This window comes from Delphinapterus leucas, chromosome 13 (assembly GCF_059928025.1).
Source record: "Delphinapterus leucas isolate spDelLeu-1000000601 "Yukka" chromosome 13, BTC_Dleu_Yukka2, whole genome shotgun sequence".
Taxonomy (NCBI): Eukaryota; Metazoa; Chordata; class Mammalia; order Artiodactyla; family Monodontidae; genus Delphinapterus; species Delphinapterus leucas.
Window position 1 is genome coordinate 57,971,731 of NC_143141.1, and position 17,134 is coordinate 57,988,864.

Below are 17,134 nucleotides of genomic sequence, written 5' to 3' on the forward strand. Positions count from 1 at the left end.
TGAACCACTTCAGCCTGCAGTTAGAAAAAGGAGGCCTCATTTTGGAGTCCTGAGAATACTAAGCACAACAAAAGGTTCTGTTTAAGCTTGTTATCCAGGACATTCTTACAGGCTACACAGCTTTCCCTGCAATGACCCTCTCCAAACAAGTGCATCAAGTTTGAGCAAATAGAAACACGCAACTTTCAAGGCTCCGAGTTATAGTTTTCTTTACAAAGCCATTTATATAATGTAAGCTGCAATTAGCATGGGACAGAGCGAGGAGATTTAGGCTGGAAGGTTCTTTTCACAAAAGATAGAAATTAGTGGAATAAGTAACAGTTAAATATCGGCTTCGGATAACTAGTTGAAAAGACCTTTTAAATCATTTACTAATAAAAAAATAAAATGATTTTGCCTCAGACCTTGTTCCAACCAAAAAGTGGTCTTTTTACATCACTGAACTGATTAATCTCGCTAATTTTAAATTATCCAGCAAGAACAGACCGGAGCAAAAAAAAAAAGTCCACACACCCCCAAATGAAAAGCACTCCAGCTTTTAAGCCTGACAATTTCATCAAAACGTCCATAGGAACTACATAAAAAATTCAAACTGTAATGAAATAAATTGCTACTTACATTATGAAAAGTCTGCAAAAGCTTTTTATAGACTTGAAATGCAGAAGTTATATAAACTGCACAGTAAAAAGAATTAGAAATTGACATTTACAGATCAAGGGCTAAAATTAACAGTCTTCAGGGGAAAAAAAATTTCCCGGTTCACAATGGCTTTTAATGCCATTTTTCCCCCCCTACACTCATTTATCTAATAACCATGGCAAGGTTAGGATAAACAATGAACAGTATGTTTTCACATTTTCCACCTTTTGTGTCCTCCATATGAATTTCTAAAACACTTAAGAGAATAGATACATAAACCGGTGACCTTCAAATGAGCTTTTTGATACTCTCAACATTTTGAATAAAAAGATCAGAAAATGGAACCACTTTTACACAGTAATGAATTCCATTCTGTTGGGTAAACAAAGCTAAATTTTAAAACAGAGACCTGACATTTATTTGTATAGCTCAAGAAGCTATTCTGTTCTTTTGGGGGTGGGCAGAGCAGGGAGGGGGCGTCGTCAGTACTTTATGGTGGGCCAGGTAATGACCAAATCCACCATTCACATAAAAAGGAGACAAATCCATTGGGCCGTGTTCAACAGAGAGCAACCGTTTCCAAGACAAGGACAACAAAAAAGCCCAATTTTTATGACAATTCCCCCCAACCCCACGAACAATTGATCCATCTCGCAGAAAAGGGGGGGTGGGTGTTAATGGAGGAGGCCCATGCAGCCATTATGAAGCTAACGCTTATTGACGGGAGCTACAAGGGCCTCCAAAAGTTACTCCAATTTCCGTCGAGCTTTTGTGCATCCGTTGTCCTGTCTGAAAGGCTCAGTTAGGTATTGTTGCAAAAAAAGTCTGCATCCACATTTGTTCCCCTCTAATTCATACTCGGCATTGTGAAGTTTTGCTATTCAGGGGCTGATTGGACAACAGCCCTGACAAGGGCCAAGCGATTAGTCTCTCAGCATGGGCTGGGCTTCTCGGTATAAACCTAGGGATGGGGCTGGAATTCACTGGGTCATTCAACTTCCTCTCGGGGCCTTCCTGAGAGGCCGTGCCTCCTTTGCTGCAGGTAATGCATTCCTTCAGGCCCGGGAAACCGAATCCTCGTAATTAGCGTGCCCAGAACGGGGCATGCCGCCCCCTCCCTGCCAGTCGGCCCTTGGGGGCCCTGCAGCTTTCTAAGGAGCTCAGCCCCTGAAATGCTCCGGCCTCGTCGAATTGAAAACTTTCTCGGGCGGCTCGGTGGGCCTGAAAATCTGCACGTAGAGGAGGGGAGCCGAGGGAGGGCCGCGATCGGCGCCACTTAACCCCTGGCTCGCCGACCCGCGCGCAGGACACACCGCCCGCAGCCCCGCGCTGGGGCCGCCACGTCGGAGCTCGGCGCTGCACCCCGCGGCTGAGCGCGTCGCTAAGTGTACAGATGTCAGTCTGGTGTTTTACATGTCAGTAACTTGAATTCATTTACATTTATTTTCCTATTGTTTTATATCATTTTATGACAATGTGCTGCATAATATAATTTAAATCTTTAATGTACAACTAATTCTCTACCATTAATTTGTCAACATGATTACTGGATATGCCACCCGGAGAAGCAGGATGACTTGAAATATGGATAAGACATTCCTGTATTTTTTCACGAAGGTTTACATCGGAAATGACAAAAATTTACGGAGGGTTTTTTTCTTGGACTGTCTGTAATCTAATGAAAACTACAATTTCACTGTGATTCCCACTTAAACTGAGGAATTCCAGATATCAGTGGGGAATAAGACACACACACACACACACAGAGCCTCCTTCTAGGAGAAATAATTGAGGCAGCGCGGGGTTCTGAGCAGTGGTCCAGCCCTTTGGCAGAGAAGGTTCCCCACAGGCCCGGCCGGGGCGCAGCTGGACGCCCTGCCCTGGGTGGTTTGCTCCAAGGGGTGGGAGAGAAAGAAAGCAGGCGCCGGGGCCCGGGGCACGTTCCCCGGGCATCTGCAGGCACCGACAGCGTTGGGGAACAAACAAGAGGAAAGGGTGGTACCTGTGGGCATAGTGTTGCTGGGCTGCCCTCACTTCAGGACCCCCCCAGACTTCCCCCAAACCCCAGCCTCCTTCTTTCGCCGGCTGTCGGAGCCCAGCTTGAAAAAACTGGTCCTTCCCTCCACGCCCCAGGAGGACGGTGCCCTGCAGCCACCAGCCAAATGATAACACCCAAACGTCTGCACCATTAAAATTAAAAAAGTAGCAGCAGTACCCCAAACCTTATTAAACATTCAAATAGAAAAATTAAGATATTCTGGGCAAAAGAAGTGTTTAGACAAAGGCTGTCTGCTTCAATTTCCCCGTTAAGCCGGGAACAGGCTGCTCGGAGAGAGAGTGACGGTGGATTCCATAAATTAACAGAAAATCCCTCTTCTCCGGAGCCCAAGTTATCTCTCCGTTGCCTGCAGCCCTGATTTAGAATGGGAGCCGGCTTGTTTACCGGTTTAATTAATGCTCCTTTTCAAGTAGGGAGGAGGGGAAGGGAAATGAAGTGACTTGGTGATAAACAGGTGTAGCCGGCCTGCAGCGAGCTCACGGAGCCGGTGGCAGCCTCGTCAGGCTTGACTGGGCATGACCCCGCCAGCGAAAAAGGTAGATGGCCCAGTTGGAAGCGCAGTAGGTGAGCATTATTTTAACTGCGAGCCTGTGATTGGAATGGCTTAAAGGGAAAATCAGCACTTGGGTTTTTCTTCTTCCTCCAGAATGCATTCTGATTCTTTCCTGTTGCTGAGCGGAGGAGAAACAGACCTTGACGATATAGGTCACAGGTCTTTTTACTCCTCTTCCTCAGGCTTCACCTCCAAATGTAAGGAAAGAGCCACTTAAGGAGGAAACCTGGCTCCTGCAGCTCGCTGGGGACCGGCTTTCTGCTCTGAAAAAAAAATCCTTGGGCATTCTGTATTTACTTATTTCGGCTTTTAATTCCAAGAGCCTAATATCTAGGATTGGACTGTCCACCGCCTACGTGTTTCTGTGACCTTACAGATAACAGGGAAGCTTGGATGGAAAATGAAATTCAAGCGCCAGCTAATTTTAAAAACATAACTAAAAACTCATTCCCAAGGGGGGGAAATGGCAGTTTCTGTAAGCACAGGCTGAACATGTTTTTAAATTAATAACTAGCCCTGGTATTTGCTAAATGATGGCTGTATCAGGGGGGGAAAATTTAGTCATTTAAAACAGCAGGTGCCCAAGGTGAGAATATATGTTTCATGACTTAAAGTCACCTGTCTGCTTTGCCTGCTACCTTTCTCCGAGCCAGCATCCTGGAGAAACAAGTGAAAGCAGAAGCTGGGTCTGTCAGCCATGGTGGCCTTCTGGAGAAAAAAGCTTTTTCTTTTTCTTTTTTTTTTACACTACTACATTTATCGAGTGCCTTCTGATACGTCCATGTGTTATTGGCAATTCTGACTGCTTCCCTACGAGGTGGTAATCCTTATCCCCATTTTTAAGAGGGGTTTAAAGAATTTTAAGTGATTTTTCCCAAGGTCACAGAGCTAGTCAAGTGGCAGAATGGGGATGAGAACCAGGGTCTGTCTCATTCCAGAGCCCTCTCCTTTTTCAGCCTCTGGGAGGTAGCAATGACCCTAAACACCCACAGTCACGTGGAGATAGGGGTTCCAGTCTCCATAAAGGTAGGTTATGTCCTAGCTTACAGGAGAGGAGATCCTTCTGCCATCTGGAAAATTCCAGGTTTGGAACCCAACACATGTATAAGCACAAAGTACTTTGCAGAATACAGAGAGATTTCTTTCTGGAAAGATTTCTAGACTGGGAGTTGGGATCTTCCTGTTTCATTGCTGGTTCCACTACCCATTAACATATGACCTTGAGCAAGTCACCTACTTAACACTGAGTAAAGGTTCCTCATCTCTGATTGGGCACATTACCTACCTATCCTGCTTGCCTCACAGTGTGGGGTGGGGACAAAATGAGCTGATATGAATTCAAACGCATTGATCACTGTGAAGAGCTGTTCCAATGCACAGTTTTATGACTGACTTCCCAGAGTTATGAGGTCCTATTAAGTCTACATGTCCACGTGTTTTGAAAGGAGTGAATTACTATACAAGTGGGGGAATTTTTCATCTTATTAAAAAGCCCTTACGTCCTAATTTCTAAACACGAAAATCCTGGCTATATTAACAATGGTGCTAAAAGTTCTAATGCATCCTAAATTCTAAATCATAGACTTTTGATGGAAAAGACCATTTGTTATAATAATAAAATTATATTAATGGTGGCTGATGTCATTTACTATATGCCAGACAGGGCTCCAAGCATTTGACATGTACCAGTTTGTCCTCACTATAACTCTGTGAGATAGGTACTATTATTACCATACCCATTTTACAGATGAGAAAACTGAGACACAAGGCAGTTTGGTCACATAATTCCCAAACTGCAGAGAACTATCATTTGAACCCAGACAAACTGGCACGGGAGTTCACACACTTAATCATTGTTATATGTTTACAAACATATATTTTTCATGAAAGAGTGTCTGTATTATTCCTACCTCTCCGACCCACATTTTAAGATGAGGAAAGTGAAGCTCAGAGAGGTTAAATGATTTGCCCATCATCACACATTTGTTTCAAGGCAGAGCTAGAAGTAGAGCTCAGATGTCTTTAAGTCAAGTGGTGGTTCTATTTATGACAATTGCTACTCACTTCACCCTGGCTTCAGCTCTCTCTGGAGAGACAGACTGCCTGGTTTAAATATTGACTGTGCCAGCCCAGGCAAGCTCTGTAACCTCTCTAAGATAATAGTGCTCACCTGATTGTTTGGCAGATTAAATGAAATAAGGCACAAAAGTATTTAGTACAGTTCCTAGCATATAATAAATGCTCGATAAACCCTCCTCAAATTTAAAATGCAGGGTCCAGGAAGAGAAGCAACAACAGTGGGGCAGGGGCCGACTTGGGTGTGGCTGTCCCTATGCAGTGAGTTGGCCCAGGCTAAGTTGAAGGAAGAGACAAGCATGGCTGGGAAGAGGGGCAGAACCCTCCAGTTGGGGAGGATCTTCTGCAGTGAGTCCCGAGGAGCTGGGCCATTGAAATCATTGGGCAGCCTGAGGGACACGGGAGGTATTGACTGAGAAGACAGAGGAAGAGGAAAGGGCACAACTAGGAGGGCTGGGGCGAAGCAGGCTGGGAGGGCCAGAATGAGAAAAGTGGCTGCCTCAGCTTTCAGCCCATCGTGGATGGGTCTTCTTCACAGTATCATCCCTAGAGACCTCAGCAATGGTTGTTTCAGCCCCATGGGGAGAATAAAGGACGGGGGTGGCATGAGATGGAATGCTGAAGAGGGACCACAAAATGCCTGGCTGACAGGAAGCTGTCGGAAGAAGAGAGACACTGGGAGAGGCATGTGCTTGTGGGGTCGGGGGAGAAAACCTAGCTGAGGAAGGGGAGAGTCCAGCATCTGGGGGAAGGGAGAGTGGCTGACGGGGGAGCTGGGACCGTTACAGTGGGAGGCAGCTGCCTGTCAGGTTGCCTGGCCCCAGGTCCTGGCTCTTTGGCCGCAGACAGTGGCAGGCTTAGGGGGTGTTCAGGCCTCTGGTTTGGGGTCCTGCGGCAAAGGTTATGGGGAAGATGCTGTGGCCCCAGGCATGAGTTCCCTGCTGTGCTGGCTGTTTCCCCAGACGGAAGGACAGCAGCTGCAGTGATCTGAACCACCAGGGGCCCTATCCTGTGATTCAGTCTGCAGGGATTGGCTAGAAAGCTCTCGGGTACTGTTGAAGCAGTGGTGTATTCCCCACCTGTGGTTTCTACCTCCTTAGCTTAGGGAGTTTCCAGCTAAAGGGTCTTGAAATTTAGGAGAAATATTACATCTGATTTTGGAAAAATATGTGAGGAACTTGAAGTGGGGAAAATGTCTGTTCTCTTATTCCTGCCGCCCCGTGAAGGTGTGACAAATGGCAGATGTTCAACAGCTGTACATTGAAAAAATGAGCCAAGGGGATACTTTTATTGAGCACTCCGAAAGGTAACATGTTTTGCAAGCCACGAGGAAGGTGGCTTTACCTGTGCCGCCTAAACTCAGGAGAGGGGAAAGATCCTCTCTCCAAGTCAAAGGCCTCTATGGACCTTTGTCCTTTTCTATTTCCTCATCAGCAAAATTCCCCAACTGCCCGGCTGGGGTACTAAAGGGATCAAAAGAGTTATTGGATGTAAATGTACACCAGACGTGCTAAATAAGTCTAAGGTAGTATTGCCTTGTCTATTGAGAGAGAAAGGAATGTTAAGTGAGGAATTTCATTATTGAAAATCTCAAGCATATGCTAAAGTGTGATGAACTCCCAAGGGCCTATCATCCAGGTTCAACCATTATCAATTTATAGCCAGTACTGTTTCACCCTTTCTCACTCCCCTCCCCCCAACCCCACACTGGATTATACTGAGGCAAATCCCACGTATCGTATCATTTCAGCTCTACATATTTCAGAATATATTTCTAAAAGATAAAGCCTCTTTAAAAAACATAACCATCTTCCATTATCCCATGAAAAAATTGATAGTAGTTTCTTAATATCATCAATAATGAGCCAAAGTTTAATTTCCTCATTTGTCTTGTAAGTGGATTTTACAGATGGTTTCGCAAATCAGGATCCAAACAAGGTCAACACCTTGCATTTAGTTAACAGGGGAGGAACCTCTCCTGAGGGTTTAACCTTGTCCTCTCAGTCTGCCAAGGCCTGGAGACTTCTGGCCAAGGTTTGCCTAGACAACCAGAGCAGTGGTTCACAACTGTCTTTTTTTTTTTTTTTTTAATTAAAAAAATTTTTTTAACATCTTCATTAGAGTCCCAACTGTCTTTTGACCATTGATTCATCTCTTTGAAAGGGTTCTTGGGCATTTAACAATGGACCAAGTAGCCCATCTAAGGTTTAGGGACCCAAGAAAAAGGAATGCTTCTTCGGGTACATTTGGAGGTGTTGGGGGGACAGATGTCTGCTCCTGTGCTAAGGTACAGTTCAAAACAGAGACTTTAAAAGCAAGCCCTGGCATTCCTGTTTCTTCCTTTTCCAAATCCCACCCCTCCTCCCTAAGGCCCACCTTCATCATGGTCCTGCCAGGCCTTAGTCTTTTCCCTCAGCTGAGCTCCTGTAACACTTAGGACCTACCACGTTTTTTCATCATTTGGCTTCTAGAAATGGAAGCCTATCTCCCTTGGAGGGTTAGCTGTTTTGCACACAATATATATCTTGCCTCTTCAACTAAATTCCAAGTTCCTAAAGCTCAGGGACCCATAGCATCTGGCCATACTTGGCCCAAGTACCCAAGACCTGTAGGTGTCTGACAGGTTTAAAACACCAATATCTACAATATTTACAATATGAATATCTCAAACCAATATTCTTTAAATACTTGATTAAAATTTATCCAGTGGGATAGAACAGCACTGATTTGCTATTAAGAAAATTACATGCCTCTTCCTATATATTCAAAATAAGGAATTGATTTACTGCGTGCACTGAACACGTCTGAAATATTTTTTTATTCTTATCAAAATAATGCACGCATATGGTTACAAATCAAATGTTACACATGGGCTCATGATAGAAATGCTCCAGCTTCTCCCACTGTCAGTCCACCGCTCAGAGGCAACACCTCTTTGAGCTGTCTGGTTTTTAGTTCTCCCAATGGATCTAGGATTGCCAGATTGAGAGGGAAAAAAGTATAGGATGCCGCCTCAAATTTGTATTTCAGATAAAAAATGAATTAATAGCTCCAAATATTTCATAATATTGTATTTTTTCTGACCTTAGGTGGCTTCCCCCATATAATGTGTAGAGTTATATACAACGTAACTCTAATGTATTTATATCTCTATATCTTCCTTTACCAACTTGTTAGAATGGTGTCGGTGGAATTCCGAGTGTGAAAGAATTTCAATGTTCAATATTTATATTCTATTCCATTTTTCTACTGTTTGCCTTTGTAACTTCAACAAAATGCTTAAACCTGTATTTATTGATCCATCATCTTTCAAGAGCACCTCTTGACTGTCTACTTTTAAATTAAGATATTGTTACTGATTTCCTAGCCTTTCCTCTATTTCTTCTTTCTTTTTCCAAGTCCCATCTTCTGCCACGATACTCGTACTTTCACATTAATAAGGCTGTTGAAATTTATATTCTGTCCTACTACACAACCTAGTCTTCTAAGCTTTATCTAAAGGTTGACTCTTAAAATGGGAAATGGATCGTATTTTCTCTATTGTTATTATGTAGCTTTATGTAAATATGGTAATAACACTAGGACTATACTTACTGCTCTTCAACTCACTGTCGTGACCCCTGAGCCTCTCCAAGGAGAATGTGCCCAGCACCAAATCAAAGGGAGTCTCATTCCTTACACTTTGTCATTTTCTTCATATCATGTCACTTTTAGTTTGCTTCATATTCAGATCTTGACTTTTTTTTAACCAATGTTCCCCTGGAGTTTCCAGTTGCCTATCTTTTTTCTTGCATTATTTGCTATTATCCCATTCTTATTTTAAATCTATCAGTTATATTCTCTAATCTATTTTTTTATACCTCTATTGGAGTATAATTGCTTTACAATGTTGTGTTAGTTTCTGCTGTACAACAAAGTGAATCAGCTATATGTATACATATTTCCCCCTTTTCCCCTCCCTCTTGAGCTTCCCTTCCACCCTCCCTATCCCACCCCTCTAGGTCGTCACAAAGCACGGAGCTGATATCCCTGTGCTATGCGGCTGCTTCCCACTAGCCATCCCTTTTACATTCGGTAGTGTATATATGTCAGTGCTACTCTCTCGCTTCGTCCCAGCTTCTCTCCCTGCCATTACCCGTGTCCTCAAGTCCGTTCTCTACATCTTTATTCCTGCCCTGCCACTAGGTTCATCACTACCGTTTTTTTAGATTCCACATATGTGCGTTAGCATACGGTATTTGTTTTTCTCTTTCTGATTTACTTCACTCTGTATGACAGACTCTAGGTCCATCGACCTCATTACAAATAACTCAATTTTGTTCCTTTTTATAGCTAAGTAATATTCCATTTGTATATATTGCCACATCTTCTTTATCCACTCATCTGTCGACGGACATTTAGGTTGCTTCCATCTCCTGGCTATTGTAAACAGAGCTGCAATAAACATTGTAGTACATGACTCTTTTTGAATTATGGTGTTCTCAGGGTATATGCCCAGTAGTGGGATTGCTGGGTCATATGGTAATTCTATTTTTAGTTTTGTAAGGAACCTCCATACTGTTCTCCATAGTGGCTGTATCAATTTACATTCCCACCAACAGTGCAGGAGGGTTCCCTTTTCTCCACATCCTCTCCAGTATTTATTGTTTGGAGATTTTTTTGATGATGGCCATTCTGACCAGTGTGAGGTGATACCTCATCTCTAATCTATTGAGAAATGCCTTTGCCCTCTTCCTCGGAGTCCTCTGGGATCCTGCTCCAATGTGGGTTGTTGCTGTCCAGACTGCTGTGCACCTGACATCTGGAAACTTCTCTTTACTGCTCTTGTAGGTTACATCCCAGTTTTTCTTCTTTCTTCTATCTTAGGTCCTAGTGTTACTGAAGTCTAGCCTCAAGTAACTTCCTAAGAAGGGGCATGTTGGAAACAAACTTTATGTATTCTTGTTTTTCTGAAAACCATATGTCATCCTCCACTTGACTGAGAGTTTGCATATAGGATCCTAAACTGAAAACAATTTTACCTCAGAAATTTAAAGACATGACTCCATTATCTTCTGCCTAGTGTTGCTGGGGAGAAGTACGATGCCATTCTTACTGCTCTTCATTTGTAGGTGACCCAATCATTCTCTCTGAGCCTTCTACAACCTCCTCTTTATACTCAGAGTTTGAAATTTGGCCAGGATGCATCTAGTTGTCCGTCTTGTGCAGTCACTGTGCTGGACACAATGACTGACAGCCGTTCTGATGTCAGGGCTAGTCTTTCTTCAGCCCAGAGAAATTTTCTTCTGTACTTTCTTTGCTAATTCTCTCCTCTTTAATTTCTTTTTTCTTTCTAGGATTCCTATTAGTTAGATATTGGATTATTCTCCTATGTCTTTTACTTTTCTCTCATATTTTCTTTTTCTGTCTTTCTGCTGAATGCTTTGTGAGATTTCATCCATATTTTTTAGTCCTTCCACTGAATATTTTATTTCACCAATTGCATTTTTAATTTCCAAGAGCTTATTCCTATTCTCAAAATACTAGTTTTAGAATGTATTATATTTCCAACCCTGAGAATTCTAAAAAAGTTTTAAAGTCATCTTTGGTTTCCTGAATCCTGTTTCCCCAGGAATTAATGAGATTTTTCTGCTTATTTTCATATATTTCCTTAATGCTGGTGTTTCTCCTCACGCCGCACATATGCCTCCTTGGTTTTCTTTCTTCCTGTCTGTCTGTCTATCTATCTATCTATCTTGGCTGCGCCAGGTCTTAGTTGCGGCATGCATGCAGGATCTAGTTCCCCAACCAGGGATCAAACCGGGGCCTCTTGCATTGGGAGCGCAGAGTCTTACCCACTGGACCACCAGGGAAGTCCCATCCTTGGGTATCTTTTGATGTCAAATACAAAAGAACTACAGATGCACAGATGGAATTACTGTGCAGTTGTGCACCCACCTGGCCTGAATGGGCTTCCCTGAAACTTTCTGAGGTTTTGTGGGTTACCTGGCTCCCATCTCCTCTGTTGCCCCTTATTCTGTGTGTGGCTTCCTTCAGCTGGTTCCTCTGATAACTGTTCCCATACTTCTGACATATTCCAGAAATTTGCTTACCTCTCTTATATGTTGGTGGCCTCTTCCTCCCCTTTTTAATATAATATAATAAATTTACATCTTTTTGGAATTCTAAAACTTTATCTCAACAAAATTTTGGAAAGATAGGAGGCAAATGTGTATCCTGGGTTCACCATCTTGAACTATAAGGAGATTAAGACATTTTTATTCTTTTAATTTTACTTGTTTATCATTTTAATTGCTCCATCTTTTGGCAGCTTGGTGCCCCTAAGCCAGGAGGCCCACCTGAGGTTTAGGGTCTCCCCAGGAAAGTGCTGCTCCCAGATATTCAGCATCTCATGGCCCTCACTCTTACCATGGTCCACATAAACCAGAGCCTGGTTTCCCCAGATTTCTTCCTGTACTGTACAGGTTTGAGGTGCCCAGGAGATAGAATGAGGACAGCCCCTCCTTGGGCACACCATCCTCTCCCCTCACCACAGGGCCTGAGAGGTTCTACAAGCTCTACAACACCACAGGCTCCCTTTCATCCTTCCTTCCACCTGCTCCCACCCCCAGCCTGCCTTTGCCCTTAGGTAACCTTCAGATCTCAGCTCCAGCACCATTTCCTCAGAAAGCCTTCCCAGTTCCCCTTGACTTGTCAAATTCCTCCATCATGTGGGCTCATGGAACGATTACAGCACTTATCTCAGTTTGTAATGTTTGTGGAGAAAGCCATGTCTGTTTTCTGTTCACCTTGATGCCCTAAGCACTTGAGCACAGAACTGGCATATAGCAGGTGCTCAAGAAAACTCTCTTGAGCAAATGGATTATCATGAAGCTAGCCCCAGAAGAAACGTTCCTTCAGCTAACTGAAAAATAACCCACAGGGTGACCGGAGTGCAACACCACATGTGGTCCACCTCAGAGGTCTGATAACTGACTCGGCCCTCGTCAGCATTGCCCAAGGCCTGAATCACAGGCTTCCACGGGCTCTCGTCTGAAGTCTCAGCTCTGCTCGTGGAGAGAGGTCAGGGAGGTGGATTCCGATGCAGCCCTTAGGGCTTGAGGCTCACATGGCCTTCTGACCACCCCAGCCTTGACCAGACAAAGTCGTGACTCATCTCCAGACAAGGTCCCTGAAGCCTGGAAGGAGGGCAAACAGCCACCTCACCCAAAGGGCCAGGAGGAACTTTCTTAATTGAAACCACAGCCCCCAGGGGGGTGGGCCAGAGGCTGCCCAGAACCAATGTCGACACCCCTGGTTGGGAACAGGAGAACCCCACGCCCCAGCTACCTGGCTTCCCAGCGGTGAGGCTCTTATTAAATTTGGGATTACCATGTGTAAAGCGCAGTCTGAATTTTGTTTGCTCTGTCATGTAACTTGCCTTTCCAAACACTCAGTCAGAGCTGCAGTTAATCCACTGACCATGGGCTTAACTGGCAGGTGGCCAGGAGGCCCCACCAAATTCCTCCGGACCTTTTGTTACCTGGCCTAGAAGGGAGAGACCCCTTGTTTGGGAAGTGTTTCTCCTCCCCCTGACCATTTTCTGTATTAAGAGTCTTTTGTCACCATAAAGCTGAAGCAGGGGATTATGACGGGTAGGCTGTCACCCAGATTGTTTCCTCCAGAGGATGAGGGGAAAGGTTTGCCTTTATGCGGGGGACAATGCCTTTCCATTCAATTGAAGTTCAAGCCTCAACAATGCCTTCGAACAAACCCCATTTGAATATTTAATTTGGGATGGAAGGAGCTGAGTAAACCCCTCTCTTGCCTCAGCCCCTTTCTGGAGACCCCCTTGCAGCAAAACCTGGGTTAGAAACTTGAGTTGTTGAGGTCAGGGTGCTGCTGCCACCAACAAAGGTGGAAAAATCTAAATCTAACACTCAACTGACATCCAAGAATGTTGTTACTCTGAACTTAAAAACACACAAACAAAAATTCCAGGAAGTGAACGCTGGTCAGATGAATGACCAACGAAAACCTGTCCGTCCTGAGCCTTGCAAGCAACAGAGACCTCTGGGATGAGCGCCCTGCCCACCCCAAGTACGCAGGACCCACGACTGAGACCAAATGTCCTTGGAGGATAGCGTGCTACCTCAAACCCCACCCAAGTTCCTCCTTCTTTGCTTCTTCACAGAGAATCTCTAAGAGAGAGAAATGTCTAACTAGGCTCAATTATTTTAATGGCTGCAGTGATGTCAAAAGCACGTTAAGGGAATGGAAGTTTCTCTACCCTCCTGCTCTACTTGGCAACCAGGCAGCGAGGCAACAGGCACCTGAGAGACGGAGTTGTGTGGGGTCTCCTCTGTGCTGAGAGTCAGAATTACCCTAGAATAATTTCTCTGTGGATCATCTGTACAATTTTCTTATCCATACTCACAGCACATCTGCTAACTCTTGGTCTCCTTTTCACTTCTTGCTTCCTGGGGAGGACGACCCATCCTTTGTTCTGTCCTCCCAGAGAGGCTCATCAATGCTAACAAGGTTATGTGCTGGCCCTTTCCTCCTCTCTCCAGTTTTCCTTCATTTTCATCATCTTTGCCTATAGCGGGGATGCTCGGAAGCAGTTCCATCACACCGGGAGGGGGTGAATCCTCACACTGGCATACTTGATCTCTCTGTCAAGGGTTTGGTTTCTGCCCTGCCAGTGGGGAAGGGAAGGGAACCCAGAGCAGGAAATTCCTGGCCTTTGCTGACCTGGTGGCCCTTGAGCTTAACCTCAGCCCAGTTGAGCGGGAGAAGCTGCCGGGGCCACAGTGCTCGACACCATCAAACCAAGTTCCCAATGTGCATCCCAGGGGTGAGCCATCAAGTCCCAAAGCAAAGGAAGCATTTAAAGTGATTTTAGAGACTGGCCACCAGGACCACACAACCATCGGCTACCACTTGGGGTCCTGGGAGCCAGAGCCTAAAATCCAAGAATAGCTCCTTCTCATGCAGGCCCTGTGTGTATGGGTGCATGCATGTGCACACGCACACACACGCGCACACGCACACACACGCATGCGTGTGGGAGGCAGGGCATAAAGGTCTGGCACGCAACTTTCGGTGGGCGGTGGACCCCCAATCTCTCTGTAGTGGGGGCCCAGAGGTGCGGACGGTCTGGCACCTGGCCAAATCATGGACACCACAGCCATGGAGCTCAGGGCCCCTTGCTCAGATCCAGCTTTCAACTGTTGATTTGCTTCAACAACTCTACAGTCTAACAAGCAGGCACTGGCAACGCCACCCTTCTTTTCCTTTGCATGCAAATTAACCTGTGAGCCTTCCTTCTAGGTGGGCTTTTCCTCTGGGCAAGGCGATCCCAGGCAGAGTGGCCGGGGTTCCTCTGGGCACATCATTTCCTCAGAGGTAATGGTATGAGGGCAGGCAGCCAGCTGCCCTCTCCTTGATTTCATCTCTCTGAGCCTCACTCTCCTCGTGTGTAACAAGGGGGATGATAACAGCAACAATGTCAGAGGACTGTTGTGAAGCTAAAATGAGATAATACATGTAAAGCCCTTAACAAAAGGCCTGGCACACAGTAAGCACTCAGTGAATGTGAGCTGCTGCTACTATTTCCCTTTGGGTCCTTCCAGTCCTCATCTGGGGCTCTGTCCTTTAGTCCCACAATTGTAGGAAATGTGATCTCCACGGACACCTTTCAGAGGTGTTTGCTGGGAGGTTTGTGACTATTCTGTCAGTCCCTGAATGCAGCCTACAAAAGAGCGTCGAGATGGGGCCAGAGAGATGTCCTGGGCTGGCTCTCGTCCAGCCTCCTTTCTCCCGCCTTCCCGTCCATCACCTACTGCGTGCCAGGTGCTAGGATGCCTCATGAATGAGGCACAGCCTCTGCTCTCGTCGGTCAGCGTGCTGGTCCTCAAGGTCTCAGGGCCCATCAGAAGGGCCAGGCTCATGTCTCAGAGCCCTAGGCGAGGTCCTGCACTCGGCCCACACACACCAGGACAGACCTAGGACTCTGCTTCCATATGTGTGCCCACCAGTAGGAATGTTTTCACACCAGCTCCTTGGAAATGTCACATCAGGTCAGCAGTCCTGATGGCCCCCACTGCTCCTGGACGAAGTGAAGCCCTCTGGGCTGAATAGGTGCTCCTTCCTCACTATCCAGCCTCAGGTGGCTCCCTGTGTTCTCCCCTCACTTGTCACCTCCTACCTGTCTATTACAGCTTCTCATGGGCCTCCGACTTTCTCTCCTGAATACCCCACCCACCCCCCCGTACTGATTCTGCTCGCAGCAGCCAGAGTGAGCTTCTAAACAGAGAAGTCAAGGCCATGTCACTCCTCTGGTGGCTTTCCACTGAAATAAAATGCGGCTTCCTCTCCATGGCCTACAAGGCCCTGCACACTCCTCGCCTCATACTCTGCTCACCCACCACGCTCCACACACCTGGGTTCTGCAGATATGCTCCTGCCTCAGGGCCTTTGCACTTGCTGTTACCTCTGCTTGGAATGCTCTTCCTTTCAGTCTCCAAAGGTTGGCTTTTTCATTTAGGTTTCAACTAAAGCGCTGCCTCCTTCAAGAGAGCTTCCTTAACCTTGTATCTAAAGGAGGCCTAGTCACTTCCTAAAATATCGACTCATTTTATTGTCTTCACCACATCTCTCCTGATTTGAACCAGTCTGATCCGTGCACTCGTAGCTTGCCTCTCTCCCTCCATGGAATGCCACTTGGTGAGATCACGGAACTTGTTGCTCTAGTTCACGGGTCTCCCCTGAGTGCCTGGCACCTGTTAGGCTTCGATAAAAGTCTGTGGGATGAGTGAACGAATGACTCTTTACCTCATTTAACCCGCACTCCTGCCAAGTCCACATTTCCTGAAATCTTCATGAGCTTCATTCACCTGGTAGGGCCTTTCCTCCTCCTGCCAGAACAGTCATGGCCTAATGCAAACCCTGCCTCCTCTTTCAGAAGGTACTTGCTTTTCCTGTCGATCTCTAACAATCCTTGGCCAGTCCTTTTCCATGGATCTGTCTCATATGAGGACGTGCTCTGTCTCCCCTCTGAGTTCATAAGCACCGTGTGGGCAGGGACATCACCTGCCTTGTGCTCATATTCCCATGTATGGGGAGGACGTGCCATCAGGTGTGTGCACTGTTGAATCAGGATGGCCCTCCTGGCCCAGGTAACCTTGTGAGGCTGACGAGTGGTTTCCAACACTTGGATTCCCCCACTTCTGCTCTTTTCCCCAGGTCTTGGGCCCCTTTACTTCCTCTAGGTTCCCTGTGTCCTCTCCACACTGCCTGCTTTATATCTCCACCCTCACTCAGGCCTGGCCTCAGATCTTTCACGCCAAGGACCATGAGAGCATCACCTCTCCCAGAGGAGCCTCATTTTGACAGTAACCCCTGCCTTGAGCTGAGGGGAAGGTGGTCTGTTGGTGGAATTTCAGTATCAGTGACACATTTCTTTCCCACCCAAAGGCTTTCCTGTGCTCCTTAAATCTTGCCTCATAGGCGATTACTTGCTCTGCACCTGTGGATCTCAGTGGGGCCTCAGGACCAGGACAGAGGCCAGTCTCTGACCTCCTTGGGTCTTTCCCTGAATATCCACAAGCGTGCCGGAGGCCCAGGAAAACAGTATGAACGAAAGGCTGGGGGTTATAGCCACAAATAGAAATAGATTTCTTATCCTACAGCCCCGTCCTATCTAGCTACTGTCACCTCTCGCTCTGAGAGAATAAGAGGATGTCAGGCAGGGCCAATCTGGGGGGCCAAGAAGGCATCAGGATATGAAGACCCCCCATTCCCAGGTGCCCATAAATGTGCAGAGC

The 17,134-nt window shown here is 46.0% G+C and overlaps 1 protein-coding gene across 2 annotated transcripts in view; it reads right to left on the reverse strand.

Moving 5' to 3' along the window:
- CAMKMT (calmodulin-lysine N-methyltransferase) overlaps positions 1-17,134 on the reverse strand; it is a 444,589-nt gene continuing 427,455 nt past the window's right edge. For both annotated transcript variants that reach the window (XM_022573938.3, XM_089922363.1), the window contains one exon: positions 1-17,134. This exon is cut by the window's right edge and continues 11,038 nt beyond it. The gene's annotated coding sequence lies outside the window, so the exon portion shown is untranslated.